The sequence below is a fragment of the Astatotilapia calliptera genome, chromosome 8 (genome assembly GCF_900246225.1).
Source record: "Astatotilapia calliptera chromosome 8, fAstCal1.2, whole genome shotgun sequence".
Taxonomy (NCBI): domain Eukaryota; kingdom Metazoa; phylum Chordata; class Actinopteri; order Cichliformes; family Cichlidae; genus Astatotilapia; species Astatotilapia calliptera.
Window position 1 is genome coordinate 21,429,543 of NC_039309.1, and position 23,877 is coordinate 21,453,419.

General features: G+C 43.9%; 1 long non-coding RNA gene across 1 annotated transcript; it reads right to left on the reverse strand.

Moving 5' to 3' along the window:
* Window positions 1-15,883: 15,883 nt before the first annotated feature.
* LOC113027790 (uncharacterized) lies at window positions 15,884-16,182 on the reverse strand. The gene is made up of 3 exons (XR_003273134.1): window positions 16,155-16,182; window positions 16,011-16,070; window positions 15,884-15,928 (listed from the first exon to the last, which is right to left on the reverse strand). It is a non-coding gene; the product is annotated as an uncharacterized LOC113027790 (long non-coding RNA).
* Between the last annotated feature and the right edge of the window lie 7,695 nt (window positions 16,183-23,877).

The following is a 23,877-nucleotide window of genomic DNA, read 5'->3' on the forward strand; positions in this document are numbered from 1 at the left end:
CCAAGAACATGTGTGCACACATGTACACACACACACAGCGTCTCACTTCATGCTTGCTCCTGTCCTAGCCTCTGGTGTCACCTAGTCGTCTTGTCTTATTATTGTCCTATTTGTTGCAATTTAGTCTGTGAGCACAAGCAGAGGTGTTTTCTTAGGAAGTAACCGTGACCTCATTTTCAGAGGCTTCTTTAACATTTACTGCTTGTGAAATATGTCAAACCTTTCTCCCCTACCTAAAGTTAAACAGCTGAGAGCATCTTAAGCACAGCGGAGAAAAAAGGTGTGCACTGAGGATTTTGAACTGTGGTGTTTAAGCATTGTCACTGCTGAGGATTTGTGGACACAGGAGGAGTGTGGACACAGATCGTTATTCACTTAGCTGCTGTTTATAGTTTAAAAGTCTCCGTGTTTTATTCTGTGTATTTTAGTTTTTAATATATGGAGGGAACGTGCTGTTAGCCTTGTGCTCAGAGGGCTGTGGTCATCCATCTGTCCTGTTCTAATAAACCCAAATTTCAGGAACACCTTTAGATCTGTTCAGTTTTATTCATATAGCACCAGTTAACAGTCAACAAATCTTGTCTCAAGTCACTTTATATTGTAAGGTAAAGACGCCACAGTGTTAATGCAGGACAAATGTTCACTCAGATTCACTGATGAAGTAAATGCAAGTCAGTAATCAAAGGTGAGTTTTTGGTCATAACTGACTACGTGTGTATACTGTGCACAGACATGGATTTAAACCACGACTTAACTGTTAACAACCACAAGGCAGTGATTCTAGCTTAAAGGCATTCTGGATATTTTTAAGTGTTTGTTTGTCCGGTATCCTGTTGGAAGAAAACACTTTGGAGCCACTTGAATGCATATGAACACATTTACATGAGAACAAAATGATTTCAAGTAAAATAAAAATGCCAAAATTGTAACGATTGTGTTATTTTGCTGTTTATTCATCTTATGTGGAAATGGATGCTTTCATTATATTTTATTATAATTTTTGAGTTAAGGAGAATAAAAGGCTATTTAACATACCAGCATGTTTGTTCTACTAACACAGATGAATTTAAGAACTGTAAATTAAAAAATGTTTGAGTTAATGGTGTTCAAAGTTTCATTTGTATAAAAAATGTATGGTTAACGATATAAAGAAGTACATTTGATGAGTCACGGTAAAAAAAAAAAAGTGCCTGAAATGTGATTTAAAGAGTATTTTCCATTTTTCTATTAACAGAAAATGTTTGCTAATGGTAGAGAAAATATACTGTCAATAAACTGAATTTTCCATTTAAGAGTTGAAGGAAATGTCCAAAAAATACTACAGAGAATATGCTCTAAATCAACAGAATTTTCCATTTCATCACTGACAAGATGGCACGGCCAAGTCCAGACGCTTTCCTGACCGCTCTGCTCCAACCATCCACTTTTCTTGTTTTTTACTTATTTTTTGCTCTGGCTTACATCCCAAAATCCTCTAGTCTTATAGTATACGACAGCGGATCACTTGTAAACATCGGTGCCAAGGTTGCACATCTAATCTTGGACACTTTTAAACCCGACCCTTCCTGGCCGCCAGAGATTCTACGCGGCGCGGAGAACAACAAAGGACGGGCCGCTCATCCGAGGCGCAGAACAAAGAAGCGCCGGGGGAAACGCGCTGGTATTAGGAACAGACTGAGACAGCAGGCGCATCGCGCACCACTGCCCAGTATCCTACTGGCCAATGTACAATCCATGGAGAACAAGCTCGATGACCTAAGAGCAAGGGTCACCTTCCAACGTGACATGAGGGACTGCAACATTCTGTGCTTCACGGAGACATGGCTGACCCCCACTGTGTCGGACCAGGCCGTAACTCCGTCGGATTCATTCTTTGTGCTCCGCGCGGACAGAACGGCAGAGTCGAACAAAACCAAAGGTGGGGGAGTGTGTTTCATGATAAATAGAAAGCAGTGTGATGCCAGGAGCATTTCTACTCTCTCCAGCGGCTGCTCGCCACATCTGGAGTTCCTGAACATTAAGTGCTTTCTATCTGCCCCGTGAGTTCACCTCAGTCATCGCCACGGCGGTCTACATCCCACCCCAAGCGGACACAGGTATGGCTTTGTCCGAATTACATGATGTGCTGAGCTCGCTTCAAAACAAGGACCCGGGCGCAGCCCTCATTGTAGCAGGAGACTTTAACAAAGCGAACCTCAGACAAGTCATGCCAAACTTTTACCAGCATGTCTCGTGTCCAACGAGAGGGGATCGAATTTTGGATCACTGCTACACGGCATACAAGCAGGGCTACAAAGCTGTCTCACACCCGGCTTTTGGGAAGTCAGACCACAACGCCATCTTCCTCATTCCCCAGTATAAACAAAACATACGGAGGGAAGACGTGACCACGAGGGAGGTAAAACGGTGGACTGCCGAAACAGAAGCTACGCTACAGGACGCACTCAACGACGTCGATTGGGACATGTTCAGAGCATGCGCAGTCGACATCAACGAGTTTACGGAAGTAGCAGTATGCTTCGTCAATATGCTAGCGGAGGAGATTATCCCCACTGCGAGAGTCACCACATTCCCAAACCAGAAACTGTGGATGGACAGATCGATCCGCGCTGCAGTAAACGCCAGGACCGCCTCCTACAACGCGGGTCTCGCCACTGGCGATATGAGCGCCTACAAAGCGGCCTCATACGGCGTGCAGCGCGCAGTGAGAGATGCCAAACGCCAGTACCGGGAACGTGTGGAGTCCCGCTTCCACCAGGGCGACACACGGAGTATGTGGCACGGACTACGCACCATTACGGACTACAAAGCCAGGGACACTGCGCCGATCAACGCCGACTCTGCATTCACCAACGAGCTGAATCAGTTCTACGCCCGTTTTGAGGTTAGCCAGGCGGCTAATGCTATCTACCGCCTGACTACCAAGGACAGTGACGTCATCAGCGAGAGACCGGTGACCAGCATCGTGGAGCATGACGTCCGAGCGGCATTGAGGAGAGTGAACACAAGGAAAGCGGCGGGGCCAGACGGCATCACCGGCCGTCTGCTGCGCTGCTGTGCTGACCAGTTAGCAGGTGTGTTCACTTACATCTTCAACGAGTCCCTGGCGAAGTCTGTGGTCCCCACATGCTTCAAAAGATCCACCATCATCCCTGTGCCCAAGAACAGCAAACCCTCATCCCTGAACGATTACCAGCCAGTTGCACTGACCTCTGTAGTAATGAAGGTGTTTGAGAGGCTGCTGAAGAACATCATCTCCTCCTCCATCCCAGACACCACAGATCCGCTGCAGTTCGCCAACAGATCCAACAGATCCACAGAGGATGCCATCGCCCACGTCCTACACACCACTCTCAGCCACGTGGACAAGAAACAGGGTAACTATGTGCGAATGCTGTTTGTTGATTACAGTTCAGTGTTTAACACGATAGTGCCCTGCAGACTGTTCACAAAGCTCAGGGATCTCAACAGCCGTCTGTGTGCATGGGTGTTGGACTTCCTCACTGGCAGAACTCAGGTGGTGAGTTGGCCGTCCGACTGCGGTCTGGAGTGTGGGGCCTCCCTGCTGCTACGGAGTCGGGGTGGTCTGCCTCTCCCCACCGCATGGAAAAGGGTAACACCACCTGGGTCTGGGTGCAGTTCCCCCCTCCAGGGGCAAGGGTACCTAGACCCGGTTTGTAGAGTACGCTTGGGGAGTGTGATCGTGTGTACAGCGTCTCTTTATGTCTGTCTCCACGTTGGTTGAGTGTGGAGTGAGTGCATATGAGAGCATGAGGGGGGGAATGGATGTTTGTGTCTGTGTGTGCCTGTATGTCTGTGTCTATATGTCAGGTTGGGTATCAGACGCCACCTCTCTGGGGACACCTCAGGCCCTCCAAGGTTTGGAGGCCTATCTCCACCTACCACCACTTCCCCTGCCGGTGGCGGACTCCCTCAGGTGTCGGTGCGTTGGTGGTTCCTTGTGTCTGGGGATGGGCGTCCAGGTACACACCGGCTCACTCCTTGGCGGCCGCTTATCGGGGCCTGGAGCCTGGGGCTCGCTCGGGCCCCTTCGGGGGTGGGGTGCCCCCGGCCTCTCGGCCTGGGGCTCGGTCACTCAGGCACAGCTGGCGGCCGGCGGAGCTCACGGGCGCGTCACTGCAACTCCCCCTGGCTTCTGCTCCGCGGCTGCTGAGTGAACCCTCATCTGGGACTCTCCTCAGCTCTTACTGGAACAGTGGCGCGGCTGCCCCTCTGTTGGTCTTCCATGGTTTCTTGTGCTCTGGGGGCCTCTGGATGTCTGGAGTTTTGATCTCCTCCATACCTGCTTCACACCCTGGAGGACGGGGCTGTGGCCCCCCCACACTCCCTAGCAGATCGTTACATGGAGAAACCTTTGGAATACAAGCGCGCTGATCCACACAGGTATGCACACGGGTGTTCACTGCTCGTAGACCCAAATTACACCTTTCTTGGCTGCTACTTCGAAGCACATCTGTCCTGCGTGCTGCATAACAACATTGAATATTTAGTATTTACTGCTGTTTACACTTAGCTAGATTAATGCGATGGTGTTGTGTTTAGTATGTTGCTTTGTTTTTTGTTTTTTTGTCTTTTTTTGCTTGTTTTCTATTCTTCTCTCAACAGGTGATCCAGGAGATTTTTATTTTTTTTCTCCCCCCCTTTCTCACGGTCCCTCTCCCCTTCTGTTTTTCCTTTCCTTCCTCTTTCTTTCTCCCTTTCCTATCTCTCACTCATGTCTGTCCCGTCTGTAACATCTGAAAATAAAATATAATAAATAATAAAGACAAAGATCGACCAAATGGACCAATACGGCAATGCCACGATGATCCATTTGGCAAAGTAAATCCATTGGGTATCCTTGTTGGTCTTCAGACAACAATTCTGATGGCTAAAGAACCAAATGGGACAGGCGGAAAAAAAAAAAAAAAAAAAAAAAAAAAGAACTCAGGTGGTGAGGGTGGGTAGATGCGTCTCTAACAGCATCACCATCAACACAGGAGCACCTCAGGGATGTGTCCTCTCGCCACTGCTCTACTCCCTCTACACTTCAGACTGTGTGGCCACCCATGGCTCCTACACCATTGTGAAGTTTGCTGACGACACAGTGGTGTTGGGTGCCATCTCCAACAACGATGAGGCGGCCTACATTAGATTAGATTAGATTAGATAGAACTTTATTAATCCCTCGGGTGGGTTCCTCTGGGAAATTCGATTTCCAAAAAAGCACAGCACCGACAGAAGTTACAGAGTTACAGAATATTATGTATATATATATATATATATATATATATATATATATATATATATATATATATATATATATACACACACACACACACACACACACACACACACACACACACATATAAATACAGAGACAATATAAATAAAATATATGAAGGGGATAAATAGAATAAATAGGAATAAAAATAAAAATACAAGTGAATTGCACATTTCAAGTATTGAGGTCTATTGCACTGTTGACTATTTACAAAAAGTATTGCACAAAAGGTATTGTACAGTGAGGTGAAGAGGCACTACAGCTTAGTTGTTCCCCCCTCCTTTGTCCTCCTGTTTCCCCTCCCTCTCCCCTCCAGAGAGGAGTTAAACAGTCTGATGGCGTGTGGGACAAAGGAGTTTTTAAGTCTGTTAGTTCTTGTCTTTGGGAGAAGCAACCTGTCACTGAACAGACTCTTCTGGTTGTTAATGGCCGTGTGCAGAGGATGCCTGGCATTGTCCATAATGTCCATCAGTTTCTTTAATGTCCTTTTCTCTGCCACTGTCACCAGAGTGTCCAGCTTCATGCCGACCACAGAGCTAGCCCTCCTGATCAGTTTCTCCAGCCTGGATGAGTCCTTCTTTGCTGTGCTGCTCCCCCAGCACACCACAGCATAGAAAAGTACTCCAGCAACCACCGACTGGTAAAACATCCTCAGGAGCTTCCTGCAGATGTTAAAAGACCTCAGCCTCCTGAGGAAGTACAGTCGGCTTTGGGCTTTTTTATACAGGTGCTCTGTGTTGCATGACCAGTCCAGTTTATTGTCCACCCACAGCCCGAGGTACTTGTACTTGTTGACCACCTCCACCTCCTCCCCCTCTATCTGAACCGGCAGTGGACCTGCTCTAGACCTCCCGAAGTCCACAACCAGTTCCTTAGTCTTTGAGGTGTTGAGTTGCAGGTGGTTTGTGTGACTCCATGCGACAAAGTTCCTCACCAGACTTCTGTACTCCTCTTCCTGATCATCCCAGATACACCCCATGATGGCTGTGTCGTCTGCAAACTTCTGAATGTGGCATAATTCAGAGTTGTAGCAGAAGTCAGAGGTGTACAGGGTGAAGAGAAGAGGGGACAGCACAGTTCCCTGTGGTGCTCCTGTGCTGCTGACCACTGTGTCAGACGTGATGTCCTTCAGCCTGACGTACTGTGGTCTGTCGGTGAGGTAGTCGGAGATCCAAGCAACCAGGCAGGGGTCCACCTCCATCCTGTTCAGTTTTTCCTGAAGCATACAGGGCCGGATGGTATTAAAGGCACTGGAAAAGTCAAGAAACAGGATCCTGACCGTGCCTTTTCCCCCATCCAGGTGTGAGTGGGCTCTGTGTAGGAGGTACAGGATGGCATCCTCCACTCCGACACCCGCCTTGTATTCAAACTGTAGTGGGTCCTGGGCATGTTGTACCTGTGGTCGGAGGAGGTTGAGGAAGAGCCGCTCTAGAGTCTTCATAAGATGTGACGTCAGTGCCACCGGTCGGAAGTCATTCAGCTCATTGGGCCGGTTCTTTTTGGGGACCGGGACGATGCAGGATGTCTTCCATAGGGCGGGCACTCTCCCCAGTCGCAGACTGAGGTTGAAGACTCGTTGTAGCGGCTCCCCAAGTTCAGCAGCACACGCCTTTAGCATCCTAGGACACACCTTGTCTGGGCCTGCTGCCTTTCTGGGGCAAAGCTTCCTCAGTTGTCTCCTGACCTGATCCACTGTGACACTGGGAGATGTTTGGGAGGAGGGGAGGGGGGGAGATGTCTTGCTGCTGAGAGAGGGATTGGAGGAGGGGGGTGTCATGGTGTCAGGAAGGGGGGGAAGCGAGGGAGGTAGGAGAGTGGGGATTGGACTCTGTAGTGAAGGTGAGGGTGAGGGTGGGGGGGTTGTGGGCTGGTCAAACCTGTTGAAGAAGTTGTTGAGTTCGTTTGCCTTCTCCACAGTCCCCCCCACTGTGCTTTTCTTGGTGTTGTGGCCTGTGATGGTTTTCACACCATTCCAGACCTCCCTCATATTGTTCCTCTCCAACTTCTGCTCCACCTTCCTCCTGTACAGTGGGGCAAAAAAGTATTTAGTCAGCCACCGATTGTGCAAGTTCCCCCACTTAAAATGATGACAGAGGTCAGTAATTTGCACCAGAGGTACACTTCAACTGTGAGAGACAGAATGTGAAAAAAAAATCCATGAATTCACATGGTAGGATTTGTAAAGAATTTATTCGTAAATTAGGGTGGAAAATAAGTATTTGGTCACCTCAAACAAGGAAAATCTCTGGCTCTCACAGACCTGTAACGTCTTCTGTAAGAAGCTTTTCTGTCCCCCACTCGTTACCTGTATGAATGGCACCTGTTTGAACTCATCATCTGTATAAAAGACACCTGTCCACAGCCTCAAACAGTCAGACTCCAAACTCCGCTATGGCCAAGACCAAAGAGCTTTCGAAGGACACCAGGAAAAGTATTGTAGACCTGCACCAGACTGGGAAGAGTGAATCTACAATAGGCAAGCAGCTTGGTGTGAAAAAAATCAACTGTGGGAGCAATCATCAGAAAATGGAAGACATACAAGACCACTGATAATCTCCCTCGATCTGGGGCTCCACGCAAGGTCTCATCCCGTGGGGTCAAAATGATCATGAGAACGGTGAGCAAAGATCCCAGAACCACACGGGGGGACCTGGTGAATGACCTGCAGAGAGCTGGGACCAAAGTAACAAAGGTCACCATCAGTAACACACTACAACGGCAGGGAATCAAATCCCGCAGTGCCAGACGTGTTCCGCTGCTGAAGCCAGTGCATGTCCAGGCCCGTCTGAAGTTTGCCAGAGAGCACATGGATGATACAGCAGAGGATTGGGAGAATGTCATGTGGTCAGATGAAACCAAAGTAGAACTTTTTGGTATAAACTCAACTCGTCGTGTTTGGAGGAAGAAGAATACTGAGTTGCATCCCAAGAACACCATACCTACTGTGAAGCATGGGGGTGGAAACATCATGCTATGGGGCTGTTTTTCTGCCAAGGGGACAGGACGACTGATCCGTGTTAAGGACAGAATGAATGGGGCCATGTATCGTGAGATTTTGAGCCAAAACCTCCTTCCATCAGTGAGAACTTTGAAGATGAAATGAGGCTGGGTCTTCCAACATGACAATGATCCAAAACACACCGCCCGGGCAACAAAGGAGTGGCTCCGTAAGAAGCATTTGAAAGTCCTGGAGTGGCCTAGCCAGTCTCCAGACCTCAACCCCATAGAAAATCTGTGGCGGGAGTTGAAAGTCCGTGTTGCTCGGCGACAGCCCCAAAACATCACTGCTCTCGAGAAGATCTGCATGGAGGAATGGGCCAAAATACCAGCTACTGTGTGTGCAAACCTGGTAAAGACCTATAGTAAATGTTTGACCTCTGTTATTGCCAACAAAGGTTATGTTACAAAGTATTGAGTTGTATTTTTGTTATTGACCAAATACTTATTTTCCACCCTGATTTACAAATAAATTCTTTACAAATCCTACCATGTGAATTCATGGATTTTTTTTTCACATTCTGTCTCTCACAGTTGAAGTGTACCTCTGGTGCAAATTACTGACCTCTGTCATCATTTTAAGTGGGGGAACTTGCACAATCGGTGGCTGACTAAATACTTTTTTGCCCCACTGTAGGTGTCCTTTGCTTCCCTCAGGCAGCGTTTCACCTCCCGCTGTGCTGCTTTCATCTCCTCCTTCACTTTGCTCCTGAAAGCCTTCTTCTTCATGTTGAGGACAGCTTTGACTTCCTGTGTTACCCACGGTTTGTTATTAGGATAACACCGTACTGTCTTAGCAGGGGCGACCGTGTCCACATAAAAGTTGAGGTAGTCTGTAAGACAGTGTGTCGCCCCCTCTATGTCCTCACCATGTGGGCTCAGGAGCACATCCCAGTCTGTGGTGTCATAACAGTCCCTCAGAGCATCCTCCTTTTCTGGGGTCCATCTCCGGATGGAGCGCGTTGTGACCGGCTGCCTTTGGACGAGGGGTGTGTATTGTGGCTGTAGGTAAACCAGGTTGTGGTCTGACTTCCCTAGTGGGGGGAGGGGGGTGGCTCTGTATGCATCTCTCACATTAGCCTACAGTAGGTCAATTGTCCTGTTGTTTCTTGTGGGACAATTCACAAACTGGTGAAAAGCAGCCAGAGTAGAGTCCAGTGTGGCATGGTTAGTCTCCAGATATAATAATGAAAGCCTCGGGGTTTTGTGTCTGAAGTCTTCCTGTGACTGTGTGTATTTTCTCACAGGCAGCTGTTGCGTCGGCCCTCGGAGGGATGTAAACACACACACAGATCACATGACTGAACTCCCGAGGTAGATAATATGGCCGCAAGCTAACAGCTAGCAGCTCCAGGTCCGGACGGCATACCGAAACTTTAACGGAGACGTGTCCAGGGTTACAGTATCTGTTGTTAACGTAGACAATGAGTCCCCCACCTCTGCTTTTTCCGCTGGCCTGCGTGTCCCTATCGGCTCTCACGGATGTGAAACCGCATAGGTCTACGTTAGCCTGCGGCGTTAGCTCGGTTAGCCACGTCTCCGTGAAGATAAACAAGCTGCACTCACGGTATAGTCTGTGGTTGTTCAGAGCGCACAGTTCATCAATCTTATTCTGTAACGAGTTCACGTTGCCCATGATCACTGTCGGGATTGATGGTTTGAATCGCCTCCGGTGATCCGCTCTCCTCGCTCCAGCTTTGCAGCCTCTGTAGCTCCTCTTTAGCTCGGCCGGGATGTTGTGTCGCATGCCGGTCTGTCCCTTTGTTTTTAGTGCCAGCAGCTCCGCTCTCGAATAGATGAAGGAACTGGATCCAGAAGTTTTAAAAAGTGCATTATCCATCTTGTATCGCTATATCTAAGAGGTATAAGTAGAGGAAGGTGAAAAAAAGTTTGAAAAGCCTAGTCTAAAAAAGTTAAAGTTAACAAAAAAGGTGCGGTGTTGCAGAGCTACTTGGAAAGGCTGCCGTCACTCCTGCGCCATCTTTGAATAACATGGATGAAGTGAAGAATCTGGCATCGTGGTGCCAGGACAACCACCTCCAGCTGAACGTCGGCAAGACCAAGGAGCTGGTGGTGGACTTCAGAAGGGGTCAGCACAGAGACTACAAGCCCATTATCATCAATGGAGCTCCAGTGGAGAGGGTGCAGTCCTTCAAGTATCTTGGTGTCCACATCTCCTCAGACCTGACATGGGCTGCCCACATTCAGGTCCTGACCAGAAAGGCTAGGCAGCGCCTGTATCACCTACGACAACTGAGGAAGTTCGGGGTCTCTCCAAAGATGCTCAGGATTTTCTATACAGGCGCTGTGGAGAGCATCCTCACACAGAACATGACATCGTGGTTTGGGAACAGCTGTGTGAAGGACCAAAAAGCTCTCCAGAGAGTGATCCGTACAGCAGAACGCTGCTGCAGGATTGCTCTCCCCCCGCTTCAGGACACCTACACCAGGAGATGCCGGACTAGAGCAGCGCAGATACTGAAGGACCCGTCCCATCCTGGCAACAAACTGTTCCAACTTCTGCAATCTGGTAGAAGGTTCCGCATCATCCGGGCAAGGACAGAGAGACTCAAGAGGAGCTTCTATCCCCAAGCCATCCGTGCCCTAAACACACACACCCGCCCTCTCACATCATCTATAATTGACTGAGTCAGGACTCTTCCAGACACTAAACCAAGGCACAATGTACATTTCAAATTCCTTTAATTTTAAATATGTTTACATTGTCTATCCTGTAAAATAGTCAGATGTCTATTCATATTAATGTACAGAATTCACCTGCTTGCTGCTACTACTGCACATTCGCCCAATGTATATATATAATGTATATATATATATAATGTTCTTCCTCTACCCCCCCCCCCCCCCCCCCCCCCCCATGTCGAGGAGCGTGTCAGGCTACATTTCACTGTGTGTTATACTTGTATAACTATGCACGTGACAAATAAAGAGCCTTGAAGCTTGACGGAAAGGTCCACAAACTAAAATTATCAAACTTACCGTTTTTCTGTTTTTCTACGCAATTTTTTACAGTGTAGTGTTGAGGTTTGTGTTTTTAGGTTAGGAAGTGTCAAAAATGCAGATGAAATAGACTAAAAATAGAAAGTTATCACTGGAGGTCTAAGTTGTCACCAGTGGGAACCCCAAACCTAATCTCAACTGTAACCTCAGGCAATCGTGATATGACATGCAAATTTTTGCTTTGATTAAACTGTTCTAAGTCTTGATATGATCAGTGAAGAAAGAAAATAATTGTGATTGTATTGTTGGGAAAAACAACAACAATAAACAAAAATTGCTAAAATAAAGTCAAATAAAATCTTCGTTTAATGCAGTATATTGATATAAATAAACATGCTAAATAATAAATGTATCATATAGATATAAAATTTATATAGCTGCAATATCAGTGTCTTTTATCAGTCCCCAACTAAACTTTAAAGCATTGTCATTCTTTTGATTCGTATCGCTTTTATTTATTTATTTATCATTTTATCATTTTTGCAGCATATTGTAAAGAAAAGTAGCTTTTTTTATTACAGATTTCTCAGGACTGTTTGTTTCATCACTCACACACACACATAGTCGACATCAGTGTCCCAAGACATGCTTCATCTATATCGACTATATCGATTCTTCTTCAGCTGCTGCTCCCGAGCTGCCCTCTTGTTTCCGGAGAGACGCGCATTCATAAATCCTACACTTACACTGTACTCATCGAGTCTTCTTATTTATGCCCCATTAATTAGGTATTACTGCAATAAACTGCCTGTCCCTGATTATAAATTGGTACACTGTTTGTTGTTTACCTGCTAAAGTTTTCAGCATTTTTGCAATAGTGTCATCATGCTAATTTGCTCTTTTTAGTAAATCTCACCCTGAGTAGCACACTCTGTTCTCCATATTTAGCTCACAATAGTTTGAATCATCAGACGGAGAGACTTAGAAAAGGAGCTTCTGGTTCATTCAATGACATTTATGATTCAGTACAGTCAGTTCAGCTGGAGTTCACTAAGAACTGAATGTGTCCTCAGACACCAAACTTTGACAGAGAAACAAAAAGAGACAGTGGGGTTAAACCAACAAACCATTCATCAGTTTATCTGGGTGTAAACTCATGTGTTCATAGACACATAAACTCTCCAGTCTACACTTACAGCAACTCAGAGAGACAAACTTGAATTAGGCTATTTTCTTTTTCCCACATTTTAACACAGCCACACATGAAAGTAAGCGTAAACAAAAATGAAAGAATGAAAAAATCTCATGCATAGTCAGAAGGCAACAAACAAAACACCCATGGGGCCCAAACAAAGGGAAGGCTTTCACTGGCTTGTAACTGCCTGTGCTTGAGGTTATCAAAAGGGTAGAACAAAAGCCTGAAAAGAGAGAAAAAAGTTATGGTTGTTGTTTGCTGTTTTTCTCACATGTGACCTAGGTTCTTGGGGCTTGTTAGGCCTAACTTTGTACTCAGAGCTTGACCCAAAAAAGTCAGGAAGGACCAAAATGCGCCCACATATGAGAACGTCTTGGGGGAGCATAGTTGCCAGTCAGGGATCACTACCCGCTTCACACCCTGGAGGACGGGGCTGTGGCCCCCCCACACTCCCTAGCAGATCATTACATGGAGAAACCTTTGGAATGCAAGCATGCTGATCCACACAGGTATGCACACATGGGTATTCACAGACGCGGACTAAAGCTTTCTTGGCTGCTGCCTCAAAGCACACTGTGCGCTGTCTATCTTGCGTGCTGCACAATATCGTTTATTACTTAGTAAATACTGATATCTATGACTAGCTAGTTTATTGTGATGGTGCTTTGTTTTCTCTATTATTATGTTGCTCTTTGTTGTTTGCTGTCTCCTCTGTTTGTTTTTGTTTGTTTGTTTTTTTTTTTTTCTCCATACAGGTGACCCAGGAGTTCTTTTTTTTTTCTCTCTCTCTCTTCCCCCCCCTTCTCACCGTCTCTTCTCCCCTTTGGTTTTCTTTCTTTCTCTCCCCCTCTCTCTCTCATTCATCCCCCCTGTCCTATTTATTAAAAAAAAAAAAAAAAAAAAAATGACAAAGGATGAACTGAAGCTCTGCCATCACGTAATGTCGCATACTGCTGTTTCTGATGTCATTTAGAAAAAAAAAAAAAAAAAAAAAAAAAAAAAAGGGATCACTTGGTAATCTTTTACAGTGCTTCTGCACCATCAATTTGTAGCTTACTCACTACTTAGCATAAGAAAATCTTTGGTCGTCCCACGGCTTCTTATAACTGAGGCAAAATCCCACGAAGCAAAAATACTTTCACAAGTTAAAAGCTGAAAAGATATTGACAATGACTTAGGTTGATGTCTAGAGAACATTGAAATTTAGTTAAAGGGTAAAATATATAAACTGATTTTCTTAGGTTGTTGGAAAAAACACAAAAACAAACTCGTTTGCATCTGCGTTTAGTTCAAATGTGAAAAGGACACTTTCTTTCATCGCAACCTCAAACGGCCACCAGATTTAAACCTCGAACCTTGTGGCTAATCGCAGCAACACTGCGACACTCTGACATGTAGGAAATAGTTTTGGCTCACACGGATGCAACAAACAATAACAAAAACTCCTTTAAGAAACACAATTTACACATAGAGGTATAAATTAATGGTCAAAATCTAGAGAAAGTCACTGTTATTGTTGTTTCCTCCCACTGGAATAATCGAACTTCTTTCAGGGCTGTTTTGGGGAGACAAAGACCGTCATCTCTTTGATAGTTTCCTTCTCTTTAATTGAACTATGTTTAGTGAAGTTGTTCAAACATGCTCATCTTACACATATATACGACTACATGTATCTTTTTTGTGGATTTTTGGTTTACAGGGCCCTGTTTCAGAAAGCCGGTTTAGTGCAAACTCTGAGTAAGTATACCCTGAGTTAACGAAAACTCTGGGTTTTCGGTTTCATAAAGCGAGTTTAGATTAATTCTGAGCGAGTTACTATGACGACACACTCCGTGAAGCTAACCTGCCCCCTAGCAGGTTTACTTCAACTAACCCTGACCTTCTCCGCCTCTTTGTCGGAAACCTGACTGTAGGAAGTGTCAGACATGGCGTGCCCCTTCCTTGGAGAGCCAGTAGATGTTGAAGCCCAAATTCTCCACAGAGCTCTCCGCCGGGAGAGAGTGATTAGAGCGCGTTTGGACATTTTATCATTTCCTGATGATTTTCTGTGTGAACGTTACCGTTTTTCAGCACAATCTACAATTTATTTGAATAACAACTTCAGGCCTAATATTGCTCATGTGACACATCGCGGACATGCTCTCAGTTCATTGCATATTATTTGTATTGCACTTCGGTTTTTTGCAAACGGGAGCTTTCTGTATAATATTGGTGACGCTGAGCACGTTTCCAAGGCTACCGTCTGTCGGGCAGTCAGGAATGTTACAGTTGCACTGAAACGTCTCCTGTACTCGTCTGTGGTGTTCCCCGGTCATAGACCCACAAGATTTATCAAAGAGGGATTCCACAAAATTGCAGGTAGCAGGATGAACAAAACTTAATGTATGATGTGGTGATACTTGAACTACTACTTAAATTTTACATGTATTTTCAGGGTTCCCAGGCGTGATTGGCTGTACAGATGGCACTCACATTCCAATCATTGCTCCTTCAGTAAATGAAGGAGACTATGTGAACAGGAAGTCTTTCCACAGCATTGATGTACAGGTACATAGCTCCCTGTAGCATTTCAAACTAACAAATTATTTCATCATAGTAATGGATGCTAATTTGTGTTCTCTGCACTGTGAAGATCATATATGATGCTGCCAACATTATCACAAATGTGGAAGCCAAGTGGCCAGGCTCTGTCCATGACTCACAAATTTTTTGTGAATGTACACTGAGCACAAAATTTGGACATGGTGAGTTGAAAATACTTTAAAATATATAAAGACCAATTGCTACAGGGACATTTGAACTGAAGTGTATCCTTCTGTCTTAGGAGAGTTCACTGGCTACTTGCTTGGTGATGGGGGGTATCCATGTTTACCCTATTTGCTTACCCCTTACCCTGAACCGGGCCCACAGCAGCGATATAATCTGGCTCATTGCAGGACAAGAGCCAGAGTTGAAATGACTATCGGAATGCTTAAGGCCCGGTTCCAGTGCCTTCAAAGACTCAGGGTCACCCCAGAAAGGGCATGTGACATTATTGTGGCATGTGTGATTCTTCACAACATTGCCACAATTAGAGGAGAACACTGTCCTTCTGAACCAAACATCAGCAGTGATCCAAACCATGAACATCCTGACCCTCCCACGGACATACAAGATGGAAGCGCAGTCAGAGACACCATATGTCACAATCATTTCCTTTGACCCATCACCTCAACATGTTGAAAGAAGAATAAACAGATTTTTTTGTTCAACTGGCTTTATTGGTCGCCTGTATTTCCTGTACACAAAGTATTAATAAGTATATTATTATGTTGTTCAAACACTGAAATAATTCGTCCATCTCTGACCACTTCACCCACCCTTAACTGATGTTCCAGCAGTGAAATGTCAATCTTGGTCTTTTGGATCTGCTGCTTGAAGTGTTCCATTTCCAAGTCACATTTTGTTATTTTCTTGATCAAATAGGTCTTGTACAGCTGCTTTACAGGGAGCTATTGAAACACAGAAAATAGCATTGACATTCATAGTACATGCCTACTTAGGTTGGTTGTAAATCAGTGCTGAACATCCTACTGAGGAAAGGTTTGTTGGAGAAGTGGCTGGACCCTCTTCCTCTTCATTTCCATCATCACTCTGTTAGAGACATAGAAAGTCCATGGTTTTATTATAGTACCACATTTTATTCAATTGTTATATTTTCCATTGTAAGATGTAAACCTCATAAAGTGTCTCTGTTGCTTCCTCCTCTGTAACAGCTGTCAATGTTTCTTCATTATTTTCCTGTAGTAAAGAAATTAACAACATTGCTGTTCTACTGCAAACTCATATAATCTGTGGAGTATTAAGAGTACTCACAACTGCATGTTGGTCTGGCTCAACAGGAGGCTGCACCAGATGCAGTACACCATCACCATCAACTGATAGAATATGAGGTTTATACAGGTCACTTATAACTTACAAGGGACCAAATGGCAATTAACAAACATACCAATCACCTTACACTTCATTGTCATTATGCTCTCAAACACAGCCAAGACTGAGGGAAGGCAAAATCAGTAGGAAAATAACTTCACTACAAAATAATTCATTATGGTAAAGAGTTTATCAAATGAATGAGTAGCACTGCAAAGGTGACTGTGAAGAAAGGATGTATGCACATCATGTATTATTTTGAATTTACCTCTTATGTAGGCACTTGTGTCTTGTGGGGTTATTGACTCAGAGGATGTCCCCGCAGAGATGCCTTCAGCCACAGGGCGCCCACTGGTTTGGCTGAGGGCCAACTGCTCAGCCTCTGTGAGTGGTGGTGGTGGAGGACCCCCACCTGTTTTTCGGGCCTCTGCTTTTTTTCTGTTGGCTATAACGGGTCACATTTGAGCATACAGAGTAAGCAAATATGTACTTGTAATGTGCTCAGATAATTTCAATAAGTGCTTACAGAAAGAAAATTAATGTAGCCTCTAACTGCAATTGATTTACATGGGACAAACAGACCAAGCACTATGGCTCATAATACAATTACACCTTACCTGTTTGGACTATATTTTTATATTTCATTTTTACTTGCTGCCAGGAACGTTTGGGGCCTGTTGGGTTGCACCTGCGCTCACATCACATCACAAAATAAAATGTATGAAATAAAAAATAAAATAAAATATAATAAAATAACGTGTTAAATGGGTGGAAATCCCTAGATCAATGTTTAAATTAACACTCACGCATTGACTCTGTCGGCTATGTTTTGCCATGCATGCTCCCTTTCTTTTGCAGCTGAAGCTGTGTTACTTTTTTTCCGCAAAATTTGCATGTTATCGGCATATGCTGCCATCAGAATTTCGGCCTCAAGCGCTGTAAGATATATTGACCGCGCCTTCTTTCCCTCCGTCTCCATGGTGACTCGCTTAATCTGTGCTCCACTAATCAGGGCTTTATGTATCCTCGTGTGCGCGCTTAACTTGGGGTTAAAGCAACTCCGCGTTGACTGAACTAATTGTTATCAGCCTTTCTGAAACCGAATATTCCGAGTTGGACAGTTCGGGGTTACTTGACCCTGAGTATCGTTTTTCACTCTGAGTTTTCTAAATCGGCTTCCTGAAATAGGGCCCAGGTAAAAGTTCTTATTTCTAAAATAATGTGGTCACAGCTCGAGCATTTTACAGAATTGACCATCACTTCATGTCACGCTTGCAAACTTAGTGATTTTGTCAGTAACACCTCTTTCGTAGCTTCAACACCTAACAAAATGGCAAGTTTATTTGAATAGCACATTTCATTATACTCATATAAAATGTGCTCATATAAAAAGTTAACCTACACGCAAACACAAAGACACACACACTCAGCTGCTGAGTGTAGGCTTGTGATAATGAAAAGGTTTTGAGTCTGTTTTTGAATGCATGTACAGATTTGATTGACTTCAGGACAGCAGGCAGCTTGTTCCAGAGAGCAGGACCACAGTCACTGAAAGCCCCCCCCCCCCCCCCCCCCCCCCCCCAACTTGGCTTAAATTCTGGGAACCGTTAAAAAGTCCGTACCTGAAAGGTCTGACTGGGTTACAGACGTTGAGCAAGTCAGAGATGTAGTGGGAAGCCAAGCCATTTAGAGCTTTATGAATAGAAGGATTTTGGAGGTAATTCTATATTAAACTGGGAGCCAATGAAGTGAGTTCAGTCATATTTCTGTGTACATGTAAAGACTCTCGCTGCTGCTGAACAAGCTCAAGCCGTCACATTAATGTTCATTCTCACAGATTTGGTAGAGGTTGAAAATTCAACCTTTCAGTTGGGCTTCCAGTTTCTTTCTGAGTCAAAGAAAGCTGGAGCAGCCAGAAAGAGAGCTGAGTGGTGGCACTGGTGAGATCTAATAGTGCTGCGTTTGTGAAGTGGAATCTGTCTGTGTTTACTGTGCAGGAAGCAACCAAAGGTCGAATCTACAAGGCAGATGACCACTTTCTGGTACGTTAAATGTCAGTTCTCAAAAATCAAAAGTAAGTGGCGAGAAAGTCAGATCTGCATGCAGCCAACAGACAGAAGTCAAAGCATCACATTGCAAAGACATCAGTCACTAAGTAAAAGAGAACATTAGGCCTTTGTGAGGTGCTACTGATTCTGTTTTGCCCTCACAGACTCAAAGTAGCCTCTGGTGCTTCTAACATCTAACTTATTTACTTGTAAATAACACCAAGAGAAACATCATTATCTTTAACACATCCAATCCATGTTGTATCAGATTTCTGCCTATTTGCTAAAACTGGTTATTTTATCTGATGGTGACTTTGTCAGCAGCATCATTTTTACAGCAACAGAAATGACAAACAGCTGTAAGGTTCTCAATTATCCAATATGGTGAAATTGCACTGTTTATGAATTTGAAGCTGCAAATTAAAAGCTGTGAAAATACACTTGTTCACTTATTCCACCATTTCTCCACACCTCCCACACCTACACTACCTCCCACCTTTACAAACCAGTCAGAATTTTTTTCCACTCCCCACATCAAAAATTGATAACCGATAGGTGTCCGGCTGAAAATGCTCATAATTTTGCCTCTCACTGCTCGTGTGTTCCAAGGTGAGGTGGGAGAAACCCATCAAATTCCATCAGATCATTGAATTTGCTGGTATTCCAATGTGATTTAGTTTGTATTTGTTAGCAGAAGTATGAAATGTGCAAAGAAATCCGACGTGGACAGCAAACTGTACCGGCGATAATTAGGGATGAATAAACACACATCTGCCTTGATGAATGAATGAACACGCCCCCGAGAGAGCGCAACTTTATTTACAGCCACCTAATACATACATACATTATGTATCAAGTGAACATCAAAAAGAACACATCCCATTGGCCGTTTCCATCATTTGAGAGCATTTTATTTTCTTCCTGTCAACAGTATTACTTTATGATACAAAACACAGTTGGAATTATTGTGTTTTGCCAAGTTTTGGTTAAATGTGCACATGGCCCGAAGGAATTGGAGGCGGTGTTCATGCTTGGTTGGCTTATTAGTTCAGAAGGCTCTGAATTAGTCAGTGCTCTTTAAAGTTTCCCCTTTAACAATGTCATACTGTTACACCTTTCTATGTGTTAACGTCAGAGTTTTTGTTCAAGAATGGGATACATACTGTCACCCACATTTTATCAACCCATCCAAGTGGTGAACTGTAATCCCTCTTTTCGTAAGCGCAATTTTCTCGCCTTTAGGTTTCTGACACTTAATATCACTTGCATTTACAGTGTAGTTTCCCCAAGACATTGTTATATGTTTCTGTCCTTGGTATCAGACGTTTTCAGAATAGCAATGTGCCCAGAGTGCTTTCAGGGGAAAACAGACTAAAATCTATTAATCTTTTTCTTGCCAAAGGTATAAACAGAGTACAGAACATACTTTGTGTTGGCTGATATTTAATTAAAGGCCTACAGCCGCTCCTTAGGGAACACCAGACAACATAAAGAATGCATCTGAATTTATCAAGGTCCATATGAGTATTCACTGTCAAAGAGCAGTGACTTACAGTGATGTGGTCAGAATGCATTAGTTTGTGTTTGTGAATAATCAGAAATCAATAACTCATTTCATTTGAGGAGAGAATAGGTTTGGTTTCTCCAAGTCTGTCAGAAAATAGCGCACAACAGAGCTGAGAACTGTTGCAACATTAGAGGTGCTGATTGGTGAACCAAACATCAAGCATGGGACTGAAAAATGAAACCAGTAAGAATTGTAGTTCTTCCAACTTATTATGGGCTCCCTTGTTAAAATGTCAAAGTAAACAGCATTTAAAAGAAATAATACAGTGCTAGATGTACTGTATATACATAACTTACCCATTTGGATACTTGGCTTCTTTGACTGACATGTATACTGTTACATGTAGATGTAGAGCCAGTCTCAAGTGCATTAGCTGATAACTAAGTATTCCACTTCCTCCAAAAGCAGTAACTTCCAAAACCAATTTCTGTGGATATGTCCATCTTTTATGTTTGTTTGTTTATTTGTTTTGTTGTGAGTATGTTGTGAGTTAGCATCTATAGATTCACAGCTAAAGATCAGAGAGAAGGCCAAGCTATTAATTTTCAAAACATTAAAAAAGCAGGCATATAATAAGGTGAATGGGATGCACATGGCTTTCAACACATCAGGAATAATGCTCTTATGAGATGATGAGGTTAAATAATTGTTGGCCTGTGCTGTAATTTCAGTATCTTTCAGGTGTCTCCTCACAGCCTCCCTTCACCTCTCTGACTTCAGCCAGTAGGTTTAATATGTAAACCACCTCCTGTAATGCACCTTGACATTGTGTGGGTGTACAGCTCATTTTCTCTCTCTGCTCCTGTGACATACTCCTATTTTTATGCTAATCCTTTGGCCAGACGTTCACAAGATCCCCCAGAGAGGATAACGTGCTCCCAGAAACAATACACTGGAAGATAGAAACACACACAAATTTAATTCAATTCAATTCAATTGTATTTATATAGCGCCAAATCACAACAAAAGTCGCCTCAAGGCGCTTCATAGATACAGAGAAAAAAACCCAACAATCATATGACCCCTTATGAGCAAGCACTTTGGCGTCAGTGGGAAGGAAAAACTCCCTTTTAACAGGAAGAAACCTCCGGCAGAACCAGGCTCAGGGAGGGGCGGGGCCATCTGCTGCGACCGGTTGGGGTGAGAGAAGGAAGACAGGATAAAGACATGCTGTGGAAGAGAGACAGAGGTTAATAACAGATATGATTCGATGCAGAGAGGTCTATTAATACATAGTGAGTGAGAAAGGAGACTGGAAAGGAAAAACTCAATGCATCATGGGAATCCCCCGGCAGCCTATGTCTATTGCAGCATAACTAAGGGAGGATTCAGGGTCACCTGGTCCAGCCCTAACTATATGCTTTAGCAAAAAGGAAAGTTTTAAGCCTAATCTTAAAAGTAGAGATAGTGTCTGTCTCCCGAATCCAAACTGGAAGCTGGTTCCACAGAAGAGGGGCCTGAAAACTGAAGGCTCTCCCTCCCATTCTACTTTTAAATACTCTAGGAACAACAAGTACCGTAGGCCTGCAGAGCGAGAGGGAAGTGCTCTAACAGGGTGATCTGGTACTACAAGGTCATTAAGATAAGATGGGGCCTGATTATTTAAGACCTTGTATGTGAGGAGCAGGATTTTGAATTCAATTCTGGATTTAACAGGAAGCCAATGAAGGGAAGCCAAAACAGGAGAAATATGCTCTCTCTTTCTAGTCCCTGTCAGGACTCTTGCTGCAGCATTTTGGATCAGCTGAAGACTTTTCAGTGAGTTTTTAGGACATCCTGATAATAATGAATTACAGTCGTCCAGCCTGGAAGTAATAAATGCATGAACTAGTTTTTCAGCGTCACTCTGAGACAGGATATTTCTAATTTTAGAGATGTTGCGCAAATGGAAGAAAGCAGTCTTACATATTTGTTTAATATGTGCGTTGAAGGACATATCCTGGTCAAAAATGACTCCAAGGTTCCTCACAGCATTACTGGAGGCCAAGGTAATGCCATCCAGAGTAAGAATCTGCTTAGATACCATATTTCTAAGCTTTTCAGGGCCGAGTACAATAACCTCAGTTTTATCTGAATTAAGAAGCAGAAAGTTAGCGGCCATCCAGGTCTTTATGTCTTTAAGACATTCCTGCAGTTTAACTAATTGGTGTGTGTCATCTGGCTTCATAGATAGATAGAGCTGGGTGTCATCTGCATAGCAGTGAAAATGTATGCTATGTCTTCTAATGATAAAAATTTTATTTGTGAAGAAGTTCATGAAGTCATTACTAGTTAACGTTAAAGGGATGGTTGGCTCAAAAGAGCTCTGACTTTTTGTCAGCCTGGCTACAGTGCTGAAGAGAAACCTGGGGTTGTTCTTATTTTCTTCAATCAGTGATGAATAGTAAGATGTTCTGGCTTTGCGGAGGGCTTTCTTATAAAGCAGCAAACTATTTCACCAGGCTAAATGATGATCCTCTAAATTTGTGACACGCCATTTCCTCTCCATCTTACGAGTCATCTGCTTTAGGCTACGTGTTTGAGAATTATACCACGGAGTCAGGTACTTCTGATTAGAAACCTTAGTTTTCACAGGAGCTACAGTATCCAGAGTCGTACGTAGTGAGGAGGTAAAATTATTAACAAGATAATCGACCTCTGTTGGAGTAGCGTTCAGGTAGCTGCTCTGCTCTATGTTGGTACAGGGCATTGAAGATGATAACAGTGGGTGGATTATATTATTCTTAAACTTAGTTACAGCGCTTTCAGAAAGACATCTACTTTGATAAAGTCTACTCTCCACCGCTGTGTAATCAATTATTGTAAATGTAAATGTTATCAGGAAATGATCAGACAGGGGAGGGTTTTCAGGAAACACTGTTAAATGCTCAGTTTCTATGCCATATGTTAAAACAAGATCTAGAGTGTGATTAAAGTGGTGGGTGGATTATTTTTACATTTAAACACGTCATACTACAACACCTGCAGTCACCTCTCATCCAAGAAGCTTCTTCAGTTCTAAGGTCAAATGGTGGGGAGTCCCAGATTTAAACCTAGTGGGAGTAACCCCCCACAGAGGGACAAAAGGACCCCCGATGATCCTCTAATCGCCTGAGCCAAGGTGTGAAACTGGGTGTGGGTCCCAATCCTTGGCTGATTGGGACCCACACCCACCCACACTTAATGTTTTATTGTATTTCAGATTATAGCTTCATAATAATTACAGGACATTAGACTACTTGTTCTTGTTGCTTAATAATACAGAATTATCATATAGAAATAAAAAACCTGAAGTTGTGCACTATTTCAACACGCTGCCTGCCTGCAGCACTAAAGGACTCCGTGAGAGACGTCTGTCTCGCCCTAGCAGCACCTGTCCCTCTCCTCCTCTTCAGTTTGCTTCAACATAAGCTCGTCATATTCTGTGATATGATTTACTGTGAGGTGTTTGACAAGGTTAGTGGTGTTGCCACAACACCTCACTGTCTTGCCACATGTATCGCAAACCGCATCTTGGCTGTTTGTGGAGGTAAAATATGTCCACACATGACTCAGCTTATGCTCAGCCATTGTTGTGAGTGCGCACACCAAGGGCCTGCGACACATTTATACAGCCGTATTTCGCACATGACTATGAAAGGCGGAAGAGGAAGTAGTTCCTTCCAAGTTACATGATCCCAATGATTACCTCAAATTACTAAAATATCAATATTTTAATTTGAGAATCGATTCTAGAACATAAATTACTTGTATTGAAAGAATCAATATTTCAATATCGATCCGCCCACCACTAAGAAACACCAAAGGAATTTTCAAAATTCTTTTAAAAGAGAGTTTTCAAACACAAGCAAGGCAGTCTGAGATTACTTGACAACATTAAGGCCCAAGGCCAAAGACACCAGCAAGGCTCAGACTTTAGCCACTCAACGCGTAG